Raw genomic sequence first — 14519 nt, forward strand, 5'->3', positions numbered from 1 at the left:
TAATTAAGTTGCTTGGGCCCTCTGCAATGAACAACCCAAAACACAGGCCAGGATTACAACACAACACAAACAAGAGACAAATAGATTTCTCTTGGATTTATTAATGATTCCTTTGACAGGGCTTGACTGAATACAAATGCTCTTTGCATGCATTCACCACCCAGGCAAAGGAGCAAAAGAAAAACAAATAGCTGGGTATGTTGCCCAGTGAGCATCGCCCATTTGGGAACCATCAGCGGTGCAACCATCAGCGGAAAGACACAGGAGGAGCAGAACGCAGGGCCACCCAGCAGCCCCATGCCAGCACCTCCTCCGGCGCAGGTGTACCTCCCCAGCTCTTCCACACAGCTGCATCTAGCGTCTCCTGTCTGGGGTCTGTAGGCAGCCCTGCCGGAGGAGCTGCTAGCATGGGGCCACCCGACATTCTTCCCCTTTCGCCACTGCGGTTCCTAGGAGAGCTCTGTGGTTCAGGAACCGCTCTCCCAGGAACCGCAGCGGCGAAAGGAGCAGAACCCCATGCCGGCAGCTCCTCCAGCGTGGCTGTACCGTCCCCAGCCTCAACCCCCATGGCCCTGTCCTCCAGCAGGGCTGCTGTACAGACCTTGGACAGGACTCAGGAGACTCAGCTGCGTGGAAGGGCTAGGGGCGGGGCAGGGGACAGCACAGCTGCACTGGAGGAGCTGCCGGCATGGGGCCCCCTGGCAGCCCCACGTTCTGCTCCTTTTGCCGCTGTGGTTCCAGAGAGCCCTGCGGTTGAGAAGTCTCCGGCACACCGGGAGGAAGACAGAGCCCTCCCCGCCAGGTAATGTGGGGTGGGTTACAGGGAGGGGAGGGAGAGAGTGCAGGGCCTGGGCTGGGGGCGGAGCGGGGTCATGTGAGGACTTGCCTGGGGGGTTACATGCCCACCTTTACCTGGTGCAGCGTACTGGTAAGAAATGAATTCTACTTGCACCACTGGGAACCATCAAACAATATTTGACCTTGTTGCTGTCCTCGTTTCCTTTGTGTGACAATGATCATCAGGGCTGTCACCAGGGACTGAACCCCGGAACTCCAGAGCCAATCTGTGGCTCACACCAGCTTGAGTTAAAGGATCAACTCCCATGCCTGAGAGCTGTAGTCTGTGCGGATCAGGAATGCGGCAGGGTGGTTAACACACATGGAATGCTGGGTCACACTTGCACTGTAGCCAATTGTTTAACCTTAACTTACTCTGATAAAAGCTGCCCCTGAAGAACGTCAATGAACCTACAGATCGCAGCTTGACCACTGGATGGGAAATTGGCCTAGACAGGGCTTGGCAGTGACATCATGTTATCATAACCACAGTGACAGGGGCTTTCGCATGCAGCATTGCACTTCCCTGAAACACAAAGGAAACTGCAAGTGATAATTCGGAAGGCTATGAAAAGAATATGCTTCTATCCCCATCCGCCCCAGAAATGAGGTGGATGAGTCACCACTGTAGGTAGGTCAGGCTGCTGAATCGCTTTCAGGAACAATGTTTGGAACAGTTACGTAATACTTCAAGCATCCCCCCAGGAATTAAACATCCAACTCACCTCTCTTTTCGATCCAGGAAAATGAAAACTCAGCCAGAAGCTTTATAGCCTCTCAACTTTAAAAATGAAATGGAAATAATCTTTTAAAATAAAGTTAAAACTTTCTAAAGTAAAATGTCCATGAAAGAGACAGAGTCCTTAAAGCACATATTTCTGAAATGCCTAGCTCCTCCACAGTACACCCGGGTATGACAAGTCATGTCCTGCACAGTCTGAGCCTGGGAATCTCCAAAAAACTGCTGACCTGACTTCCCAGTCAGTGCTCTAACCACTAGATCACACTCCTTACCCATTCATATAAAGTCAAATGTAAAGGCACGAATAGCTTTGCTTTGGAGACAAGGATTTACAGCCGCTGAAGATCTGGCCCCTAATGTTTAATACAACGTTCTGAGTAGGAGACCCAGCCCCTGAAAATGGCATTGTGTGAAGTGAAGTTAATTAGCCCATAAATTATAAAAGACCCTATCCGGTCATCTGTAAACACAAGAGTAATAATGATGAGTAGAACTGTGTTTCTCCTCGTGCTGCCAATGCAAACAAGGAAAGGCTGAGTACGTAGAATTAAATAAGCAAATGTGGAACTGGAGCAGCTCCTGAACAGATCTGAGAGGAGTAGCATGAAAGAACTGAGCAAACTTCCGAATGCAAACAGACCTCAAATCCTCAGAGATGCTGCCAAGCCCACAGCAGACCAGAGGGGTCAACTGCTGTAGAGAAGAGGCAGGTCTCTGTCTTTCAGCCCTCCCCAACATTCCCAAATGCATGTACTTGTCTGGTAAGTGCGTTTATTGAGTGGCTAGACAATACTGTTTCAAATGTATTATAATCCTTCCTCTGTACTTCAACTCAACCAGCTGACACTGGTATCAATGCACACAATCACAAGAATGACGAATATCCATAACAGACACTTTTAATATAGTTTTGAAAAAAGCCTTTAGTTTGGCCACAAAAACCCAAGCAAATAAAATACAACTATCCAGGATCATGCAAAGCTCTGGAGTCTCAATGAACAGCCTATTCCCATAACACATGGAACTGGCCAGTGTGGTATATGTTTATCAGTAAGCATACGATCTTCTCTTCTGTACCTGTAGGTATCCTGACACCAGACCACATTCTGGTCCCAGTGAAGCCAATCATATTTTTTTCCCCATGGACTTCAGTGGGACCCTATACCCTGGACACCCTGCATTTCTTGTGCCAATAAATGGGGGATAAATTAAGGTTTTTTTCCAGAGGTATTAGGAAACAAAAGAAGAAAGATCACTGCAGAAAGAGAACCAGAGACATCAAGTCACAGTTATTCAAGTACAGTTTGAGGAAGTAAGTTAAATATAACATTGTGTCTGCAAGTTCAGGTTCATTTGGGATTTACCCATGATCTCAGACCTTTCTGTCAGACCCACAATCTTCTATCACAAATGGCTTCAACAACTGCTGGCAGGGAAAAATAATCAATGATGTAGAACTTTTTTTTTTTTTATAAGCCATCTTGATTCCCTCTTCTCAGTCTGCAGCTAAATTCTGAGATATTCCTTAGTTCTGAATCACACATGCTTAGAGCAGAATCCAGGAACCCTTCCGTTCATTTCAATGGACTTTGGATCAGGCTCTTAGGCCAGACTTTTCAAAAGGTCTCATCTAACAGAACTGGGGCCAGATTTTCAAAAGAGCTCAGTTGCAATTCAGGCACCTTATCTATAACCAGATTCTTCTAAAGTGCTCAGCATCCAGCAACTCCCACAGAGAGCAACAGATTATACATAGGAGCTGCCAGACTGGATCAGACCCCTAGTCCAGTATTTTGTCTCTAACAGTGACCATCGCTCTTCAGAGGAAGATGCAAGAAATCATAGAAGGGCAGTCAGTTCTGAGCTAATCTGCTCCCTTGGGGCACTATCTCCTAATAGTTAGATAGAGGTTGGCATAAGCCATGAAGCATGAGGTTTAATATACCTTCCAAACTCTTTTTTAGTAATTGCTATTTTAATAGTAATTGTGGGTATTCCTGTGCTCCATATAAATTTGAAACGCTGCTCTGAATCTTACTCACAAAATGGGAAGCTTCTGGGTACTTTTTTAAAATGTGTCCTTGCATGATTTGGCGCAACAGAAACCAGGGCCCCCATCCTGCAAAGCCTTTGGCAAGTATTTAGCTTTCAAAGCACCCAGGGAGGCAGGTGCCCAATTCCTATTGAGTTTCCAAGGGAATGAGGCCCCTAATGTCTTAGGCCCCATTGAAAATACCAGCCTTATTTCATATGGAAGTCTATGCAGGACGGAGCTTAAACCATTTGAAAGACATGCACATCAGTGGCAAAATATGAATTGAACAAATCCGTTAAAATGACCCTTGTGTGGTTTGTGGGGTAAGGGTGGAAATGCAGCTATTGTTTCAAGAGATAAGTAATTCTACTCACTCAGCAGCCTGAAATTATCCCAATGCTTATTTGTATTTCATCTTACCTGAAAAGGATACAATGGTAGCAAAGATTTGAATAAACTTATTCTTCTGAATGGAGAAGAATACAAAAGGTCCTATCAGTAAAACAAAGCCAGCCTGTTATGGGAAAAAAAAAACACAAAAGGGGGATGAATATAATTACTGATGGCTGACTCCTTTAACATAATAACTTCTGCTTTCTAGGGAATTACAGTAAATGCCACCAAAAATTCTCACCAGAAAAATCCTGTAAGCATTAATCCTGCTGATGGGCCCCCAGCAGTGGTTTTCATTGTAGGAATTACTCGTGAAATTGCTCTGTCCTGTGCAACTTGGGATATTGCTGAAAAAGGCAGAAAGATACAGTGTCCTATCTCTGTTTGTAGAAGTAGGGCAGTTTTAAAGGCTACTTTAGCTTACAACATGTGAAGCCAAACCTGGAGTTCTCCAGCAGCCAGGACTGGTCAGTGTTACTCATGGACTTCCCCTGGCATACCTACATGAGCCTGACAACACTTCTCATAGCCACCAGTGACTCCTTTAGAGAGCACTAATGGTATGCCGTGCCCCCCTCTTCCCTGCTCCTGTCTAGGAGTTCAGCATATGGTCTGCAGGCTTCCAAGACAATTCCTGCGCAGGACATGTGGATGGGTCCTGTGTGCCCTGTGTCTCAGCAGATAGCTTCTCAGCCTCTCCATTTAGAAAAGGTAAGGGTTTAGTGAAACATGTACATGACAGTGTGTTATACCACGCAGCATGTTGCAAGAGAAACCTGCCACAGGGAGTGAGAGCCACCAAGGCCACTTGACAAGAGCACAGAGAATAGCTTAGATAAGATCTAATTCCCAGAGGTACTGAGCACCTACAACTCCAAGTGAATTCAATGGGAGATGCAAATGCTCAGCAGCTCTGGAAATCAGATCCTCAACCTCTTCCTAATCACAGCCACTTCCTCTCGAACATCTCATTTCTTCCTCTTTGGCCAGAAACCAAAAGGATGCAACAAGACAGACACTAGTGCCCCCGGCACACAGGTGGTGGGAAAGGGACATGCCGTATCTCTCAGTTACATTGACAGATCTTTCTAGGACTTGCCATCAAAGTAAATTCAAAAGGTCAACGTCCCTCAACTCATCTAATGTGCCATTTGTGAGTCTGCCCATTTCTGTAGCTCTCAAGAAGCAATTCTGCCTTGGAAAGGACAAAGACTCCACAGAGGTCCCCAAAATGGAACATACTGTGGAAAACAAAAGGTATGTCTACACTGAAATTAGACACCAGTGGCTGGCTTGTGCCAGCTGACTCAGGCTCACAGGGCTCAGGCTGTGGGGCTGTTTAATTGCAGTGTAGACATTCAGGCTCAGGTTGCAGTCCGAGCTCTGGGACCCTCCCATCTTGCAGGATCCTAGAGCCCAGGCTGAATCCTGAGTCCAAACATCTACACATCCCCTACAGGTCATGAATCTAAGTGTTCTTATTTGTATAGCAGGAGTGCTGAACAGCCCCACTAGGGATCAAGCCCTGATGAGCTCGGGGTTGTATAAACACACACACACACACACACACACACAGAGTCCCTGGGTGAAAGAGTTTACTCTCTAAAAGAGACAAGGGACAGAAAGGAAGTGGAAGTGAGATACACCAAAGAAGCAAAATAGTCAGGGAGAGGATAGACATATCAGTGTATTACAGGGTAATAAAATATGTCTAAGAAGCCAACACTCAACGTGCAACAGAGGAGTACAATTAAAATAGGTAGTTTTATGTATATTACTTAAAAACAAAGAGGTATATAATAAACTCCCATCAATTTACACTACAGCCTCTCAACTTGACCCTCATTGAATGGCTGATTGCTTGTCTCAGTAGAAGAGAGCCTTGAAGAGGGACTTGATGGAGTAGAGGAGAAATGGCCTTTTGGAATGCTTCCCAAAGTGCAGATTAACACAGGAGGAAACACTCAGTGCCTTTGGTGATCGGAAAAAGGCAGCCAGACAGCAGGCCGAGCCTTGGGTTTTACAAGCTACAGCCATTTTAGACTCGTATGAAACCATCAGCTCTGCTTGGAAACTGCCATTCTATATTCATTGGGTTTGGTAAGAAAACTAAAGGCGGCAGTGCCCGGAGGAAATACACCCAGACACAAACAAACAAGTCAAAAAGGCACCAGAGCAAAGGAAGAAACAGTGCTCCAGGCAGGAGAAAAGAGCAAGGTCCGTGTAATGCTCAGGGGGCCTGCCACACCCCCTTTCCTCAATACACAACGTACGCTGGAACGCAGGGGGAGCACCTCAGCTGGTGTACATTGTCAGAGCTCCATAACAGCTATTGGATCCATGACAACGTACACCAGCTGAAGGATCCACCAGGCATGTTTAATATGGAACGCCAATGAAAATCTCGGTGGTATTTACTGAATACTGGGAAAAGGCCCTTCTTAAATACAACACTAAGCCAGTCTGAATGACTGCCAGCTTTGGACTCGGGCCAGATCCAAAAGCCTTTGCTCATCAGTTTTTACCCAGGAAAGCCTTCCACTGAGCTGTGGATTGGGACACTTGACAAATGTCACTAGAGTTGCTCACTGCTGCTCTCCTGTTGCTCTCTGCAACTATTACACAGCTATATCCCTTGCACCTCTGGCCAGCCCTGGAAGACATCAGCCAGTACTGCAAGGAGCAGCTTTATTTACCAACAGCAAGAGGTAGGAGGAAAAGCACCTGATTAGTGCAGTGTCTATGTTGGTAGTGGCATCTCCATGGCAAACAGATTGCTCATTCCCCCCACTGAACCTGGCAAAGGAATCCATGGCTGTGTGTATCCAGCTACAAAACCACAATGCCTTCCCTTGCACTTTATGCATTGCATTTTGTTGTGGAATTCTGAAACAATGAGAGATGCTGGTGTAATCTATCACACTTGAGGCATCCCAGGTTTGAACCCAGGACCTACAGCATGTAATGAGCCTTTGCTGCTGGAGCTAAAGGAGTCACTCCCCTAACTTGCAGCTATAGCTGACTCATTAAACTATTCTGTGGATCAGCCGATAGAAGGGGCCAAAGTCCTCTCCCAGTGTGGTCTTGTCATATGTGTATGTTAATAATCAGAATATATTTCAAGCTCCCTGCTCTTTCACAGAAATGTAGAGGCCTTACCTCTAAGTAACCTGAAAACCTGAGTGTACGTGTTTGTGAACAGCTGCCTGTCTACCATACTCCAGCCAATTACAATACAAAGGAAGGGAAAAGCTTAAGATTTAGAGTATGTGAGTTGATCAGTATGTGCACCTAGTAACAAGCTAGTGACCTCTTTGATCTGCTGAAGTATCGGTGTTTACTGTGAGACACTGCATGAAGGACATCTGCTTTCTAAAGAACTGCATAAAGAAACTAGTCTCAGAACACTTTCTTTCCCATTGAAATATCTAGCAAATCATGCACCCATAATTTCAACAGCTATGGAGAAATATCACTCCATTCAGGAAAGGAAGTATCTATGTGTTCCTGCTTCTTACTATGTGTTTCTCAAAATATCTTTGGAGGCTATTCTCTGAGTAATGAAAGAGGGAATTATGTTCATAACTTGGAGTTATCTGCACACCAAAAATCCTCCCTGATCCCATGCAAGAAGAGATTCCCAAAATATGCCAGAGTGTTTTAGAGACAAAGCTAGCCGTCCATAGCTAACTTCAAAGGAGTGAGAAAAGTGGTCTCCAAAGGAATGATAGTAGCACATTTTGTTCTCCAAAATGTCATGTGAATCTAAATGAGTTGTGGGGGACCTCATTTAGTGCAGGTGCATGTATCCGTGCTACTCTGAACACACACACACATTGAACTACCTTAACTAAAGATCCCCGGATACCATTTCCGGCACCGAGGTCCTCAATTAAAGGGAGTCTTACTCTAAACAAGCCAGGCGGCTACAAGTTTTGCACAGGATTTAGTCATGCTAATTGCAATTCCTAACCACGTTCCAGCCAGGCAGTAGTCGCAGCAGGGGAGGCCACACTGTAACAGACAAAAATCTTCCTCTGCTGACATGCCATTAAAACAATATGCCTTCGTTGCCAGGCACCAGGGGGTTAAAAAATGGACAGAGATCACACAGTGCTGTATAAACTGTGCATACATATAGAGTATACACACATACAGAGGTTAAACTCAACCCCTGCTAGCCCCAAAACTAAGCCTAGTAGTCACACAGACTCCCTCAACCCCCAGAGTCACATCCCCTGTAACAGTTGCATTGGCTGTGTAATAATAATTTAATGATGATATTGACAATTAACACTCTCTCTAATGCATTTTAAAACTACATAATTTATTTTTTCCCTTCCTTTCCTGGCTCCACCTACATCTTCCCCACTCTACACTGTGTATTTTTTTCCACAATGGCTTTCAACATCTCTCCCTATTTTACCTCTCTCCCCCTCTATCCTCTAATATCACTTCTGCCTTTTCCTTCCCTCCATTGTTCATACTACTTTCCTCCTTTATATTTCCTGTCCCTGATTTCCTCCTACTGTTCCCCTCACTTCTGTCCCTGTCCCCTTTTCTAGTTTACCTCTTCAATCTCTCTCCCCTGCACCCTTCCCCAGACATGCTCCTCACGCTGACAGCGAGATAAGCGACTGGGCTCTCCCGCCATCTCTTTCCCAACCTCACTTGTCCATTCCAAATTTCCACTAACCCTGGTCAAGCAGGTTTTTATTATCATTAACTAAGGTGGGTCAAAAATTTTCCATCAACACATCTCCCCAGCCAGACTTCATCTCCCATGATGCACTGTGGCCACATGACTGCCATGATGCACCTACTCCCCTCAACAAGTGGGGAGGCTGTCATGCATGATGGGTGATGTAGTCCGACCAAGGAGCCCTGCCTATAAAGGAGAATAGGAGCATGAGGCACTCGACCTGCAACTCCCATGAGGCACCAGCAGCTTTTAATTTAATTTTTAATTTTCACTGAAAGCTCAATTCTCTGCACAACACATTTTCCAACCAGCTCTATTATTAACCACCTATAGCCTGGTAGTGCCTAGGAAGTCTCACTCAGATCTGGGGCCCATTGTGTTCGGCGCTTGTCGCAGGGTGGTCCCCTGGAAGTCTTTTTCATCCTCCGTAACTGACCATCACAACTCCAGGTGTGCTTAATGCCCCCCTGCTTTATTGTATCCCTTTAGCCTGGATGTTATTTAGATACGATTTACAGTCAGTAGCCAGCTTCTCTCACTTGCTTCCACTCCTGCCTACTCCTGCCCTCCTTCCGGCAGTTAATTAACACCCTGCGCCAACTGCCTGTCTTTCAGTCAGGTCCCAACTAATGAGTCCTGGTGGGGATTTGAGTGACAGGGCACTGAGTCAGCATCTGGGGAATGACCTGGGGAATATATACAGTGGCAGAGTCAGAGCGAGGAGACTGAACATTCAGCAGACAAGCTGAGGAAAGGAACAAAAATAGGAACAGAAACAAGAAATGTGTGTGCTCGAGTAATGGGACTTTATACATGGGAGTTGTTCTTTAAGGAGAAGATGCCCATATTAAAATGCCTCTGAACAAATCATTGGTCTTCATTTCTTACATGTACACACACACTTACTTGAAGGCACTTGCATTTGCTCCAGCCATAGACAGTATTTCTCTCATGTTCATTTAGCTCCTACAGTTTTAGAAGTAGCATTGATATCCTATTATTCCCCCTTGTTCCCCCTTTATGCTTCTTCTCTCTTCCCCATTCATGCAAAATAAGCTTGACTAAGGTTAATTTAAAGGCCAGATTCTTTGCAGTAGTTGCTAAAACGTCTGCACTCCACAGCAATCTGTAAAAGGCTTTTCCAGACTCTAGAGTGCCATCTATACGAAAGAAGGGGGATTTGCTGAGAGTTAGCCAACTGAAGGCAATAAATCCTTCGGGGATGCATCACAGACTAATGCCGACAAGGTGCTTTTTGGAACAGCTCTTTGCAGACTGCAGATGTTTTGTGGCAATTTTTTTTAAAGCACTAAAATACTCCTGTGACTGAAGGAGCAACGCTCTCCAACAGCTTGTACGACGAAATGAGAGCCTTTTTAGTTTTAGCTCCTGAATATTTATGCACCCTTAAAGAGAAATGCTTGCCTACCTTATGTTTTTTAGGCTATTGTCTAAAGTTCACCTTCAGCCAAAGTGTCACTGACCCTGCACGCTTCAGTCTTTGGGCACGAGTTTGGCACCCGTACACTGAGGCGTGAAAAAAACCAGCTGCCCTTTTTGAAAAAAACATGGCACTAATTGTTGAATAGTCCCTTGGTATCATTACTGGATCCAGTCGCTTGCGTGCCTGTTTCACAGACTCTTATTAAAGAAGAGCTCTGTAGGCACAGATTTAGGCCTGGATCCTGTAGTGAATCAATTCGAAGTGCCAGGGGTCTGCCTACAGGGAATTACTTCAGGATTGGAGTTTCCAGAGCTGTTTGAGGCAGCCTTAGAATCTATCCCTACATGATGATTTTAAAATCTCTACCTAGGATAACCACCTAGCAGTACAGCAAAGGCAGCCAAAATGCATCCCTCAGTACACACATTCCACCAATTCACTGAAATAGGACAATGGAAATATTATACACGCAGGAGTGCCTCCGTAACATCCATATCCTCCCTCTGATCGACCACTAAGAGAACTAGGAATCTATAACAAAAGAACCAGACATATTTCCCATTCTGGTTTTCCAGAAAAAACAATGGAAAAGTCTCAGTGTGCAGCTCCTCCAACCAGCTGAACTGAACATGCCTAACAAAGTGGCAGCTACCACTGCAGCTGGGCAGCCTCCTTCGACATGTAGAGATGTGGTGCACAGCAACAAAATTGCAAAGAGCTGCTCTCTCACACTCACACACACACACACACAAACACACAAGCTGAACACCAAGGGTACGTCTCCACTGCAAAGAAAAGCCAAGTCCCAAAGCTTGGGTCAATTGATTCGAGCTCACGAGGCTCAGGCTGTGGGGCTAAAAATAGCAGCGTAGACATTCGGGCTTGCCCTGGAGCCTGGCAAGTGGGGAGGATCTCAGAGTCCAGGCTCCAGCCCTGGACCCGCAAGCACGAGTCATCTGACCTGGGCTCTGAGAATTGGTGCCCAGGTTTTTCTTTGTGGCATAGACACACCCGAAGAGGAACAGCAACATGAGAGAAAAATAAGCTAAGAATATGGACCACTAAGGCCCCGATCCTGTAATGGGATACATGTGGGCAGACCCCCATGCCTAAATGGCACCTCAACAACTTCAGCCTTTATGCATTACATTGCAGAACTGGGACCTAAGTGATTGTCATGATTATTTAACACCTGTGTATAGTGCTAGCCTGCATGTCACAATTCTTCAGTAACTCAGCGTGCCACAGTTGTTCAGTAATATGGACAACATAAGAGGTAATTTCCTTGTGGGGGGAAGAGGGAGGGGATTGGATATTATTTAATTTCTACTCTTTGTGTTCCTTGTAAAGTGGAACTGTGCAAAAATTCCCACCAGTTGATTAAAACGGCCTAGACAAAGGCATTACAACAGCGAGCCAGGGGTGATAAGATTATAGAGTTTCCATTGGCAGAGATGTCAAGGGCACAGCATCTATTAAAGAACTACACTGAAAATAAATGGAAGTCTTTCAAAACCCAGTGTAATAAATAAGGCAAGCCCCTCACCAAGCTAGCACGATTGCTTTCCATCTGAATGAGCCTCAGCTCAAGGGGAAGCAAAGGTGGCCCCGCACCCGACTACACGATGGACGGGTATAACAGCAAACGACTGGCTGCAATGTTGCTCAGTGCTGGAGTTGAACTGTAATCATACATGGCTGGGCTGGGCTGTGTCACACCTCAGTGGACTGGGTTTATGGAACAATTAAATGATTCATGCTGTATAACCGGCTGAAAGTGACAGTGTTATTTCAGGGGGTCTGGATGTTACTCTCTTGGCAGTAAATCCTAACCCTCTTTTCCATGGTCATGCAGGGCCCCGGATGCAGTGGAACAGGGCTTGTTCCACTGAACAGGGCAGGGAGCAGCCCACACATGGGACGTGCACCCCGTGTACACTTAGTTTGAGGAGTTAAGGGAGCAATGGCACAGGGAGGATAGATGCTGCAAATCCACGAGCACCTTCCTCCCAGAGCAGTGGTGCAGCCTGAGGGTAAACAGTTTTATGCAGCCATAACCAATCAAGGTTCTTTTTTTTCCAACCCCAGCAGCAGCACCCCATCTACCAAATATGCCTTGACAACCCAGCCCTTTAAGAGGAAGGGCAGCGAACCAGAACCAAAGGTGGAATTTTCACATGGGCACATTTGCAGGATCAGGGCCTATATGCACAACTCCCCTGTAGCAGTATTAGCAGGAGTTACATCAATGTGCTCAAGGGGAAAATATCCCTCCCAAGAGTACTCACTGGCTTCAGATGGGGAATGAGCTCAAGTTCTGCTTTTAACTGGACTCCTGTCATCTTCATCTATTTTCATTGAAGCCAGCTCGGAGAACCCACTGCACATACTCAGTACACATTACTCATTCACCTCACCCTCCCACTCCCACACATTCCCCTCAATGCAGGATAACTTCAGGTTTAAGAAGATAATCTACTGAAGCCAGGGCTATGGAGAGAGCAGGCAGCATGAATATGAATTTCCTCTCTCCTAATCCAATGTCAAAATCCAGCCTGACACATTAGTCTTTTAACTAAGCAACAGTGAAATAGCCAAACAATATACTGTACAAAGAGACCATATTTGAAAGGCAGACTTTCAGCACACCGCTACCTTCCACAAATGCAATCCTTTCTTTGGGTTTTAAATTGATGCTCAAGCAAGAAAATGCAGTAAATAATAGAATCGGGTGAATAATGCAAAAAGCATGTTCCATTAATATTTCTTCACATTTTTAAACAATTCCCTTCAGCCATATTCATGAATCTTTTGTGCTCACCTTCTACAGACATTCATGCTTTGGGGAAAGTGGATTTTAAAGGTGACTTGCACTGGAACAGACTGGGCTTCTGGGCTTTTTAAATTTCTTTATATGGATCAAGAAAGCTGGAAAGTTTTAGTCTGGTTTCAAAACACTTGTTCTTTTCACCTATGAAAGGACTGTAAAGAAGTAAGGTCTTTAGTTTTACTGGAAGCCTCAGGTATGAATGCGAGCAGTCTTGACCCATAAATCCAATGGTGGATGTGTTGCATCTTTACTCCCGAGTGCTTAATAGGTACTAGAGTTAAACAAGTGTTAGCAAACAAGAAAAAACTAAGGGCCTCATTCGCATTCACATTAATGCCCTTTTACACTACCAGAGCATTAAGGAAATGAGATATAAATGAGAATCAAGCTCAAAGAGTCTGACTACAAATCTCTTCCTTTGGCAATTTAACTTGTATGATTTCTCTAATTGCCATAATCCTCCCAGTTCTCCACAGAATCTACCAAGAAAAACAGGGCAGACAATATCTGGATTTCTTCTTATGAATAAAAGAAGCTGGAAAAAATGCTACTCGGGCCTTCTTTCTACATCACAAAGGAGGACAAAAATCTGCAAACCCAATTTTGTCTTTTTCAGGTTACTTAACCATTCACTTTACAACTCTCTGTATTCTGACTGGCTGAGGAGCATTATTAGCCAATCAGAGTGCACGGACTTGCCTCATCACTAATAGTGGCTGTGCACTTCCAAGCACATCTGGACTTTTTAGTGATACAGAACCCTACACCTTCCTCCTCAGTCATCCCATTCAGGATGGTCCCTTGGCTACTGCACTGTCCAGCTGGAGGAGAAACAGCAAGTTAAAATTAAACCAAGGCAAAACCAAGGGGCTGTTCCTGGTGTGTATGTTGGGGAGGGGGCAGATACCTTGGGCAATTTGACAGCAGGTTAGGCACAACCATCTTTCAGACATTACAGTGGTGCCTGGTAAGACAGGTGTGGAAGACGGGGGTCACCCTCAACTTCTCCCTCACCAGAGGCTCACATTTCAACAGTCCTCATGAGTGGTTATTACCACCTCCAGAGGGTCCCAGTGGTTTTTCCTTTGACTTGTAATTTGCCACACTCATTCATGCCTCTTTCTCTCATCCAGGCTACATTCTAAATTCCTATCAGGCCTCGACATTTGGGGGAGGGAGGGGTCGAAAAGAACTAAGGGAATTAGCCACAAATCCCCAGTGACTTACAATGGAGTTTGAGAGCCTTACTCCCTTCAGCCCCTTTGAAAAAAATCCAGCCTTAACTCATTTCATCTTTGCTTTTTGTATTCTGTGTCCACCACAGTATCCAACCTGTGCCTCACAAGTAAACAGGGCTAAGGACCCGGGAAAGTTCTGGCTGACTGTAGTGACTGCCTTCCTGGAGTTTTATTCAGTCTATAGTTTTTTGAAAAACTCCCAGGAATAGACTGTTCTGCACCAAATGACAAGTGCTGATGGGATCATCAGTTATGGGTCACAAAAGAGAATCTACAGAATATTAACCAAGCCACTAAG

Source organism: Lepidochelys kempii, chromosome 10, assembly GCF_965140285.1.
Source record: "Lepidochelys kempii isolate rLepKem1 chromosome 10, rLepKem1.hap1, whole genome shotgun sequence".
NCBI lineage: Eukaryota > Metazoa > Chordata > Testudines > Cheloniidae > Lepidochelys > Lepidochelys kempii.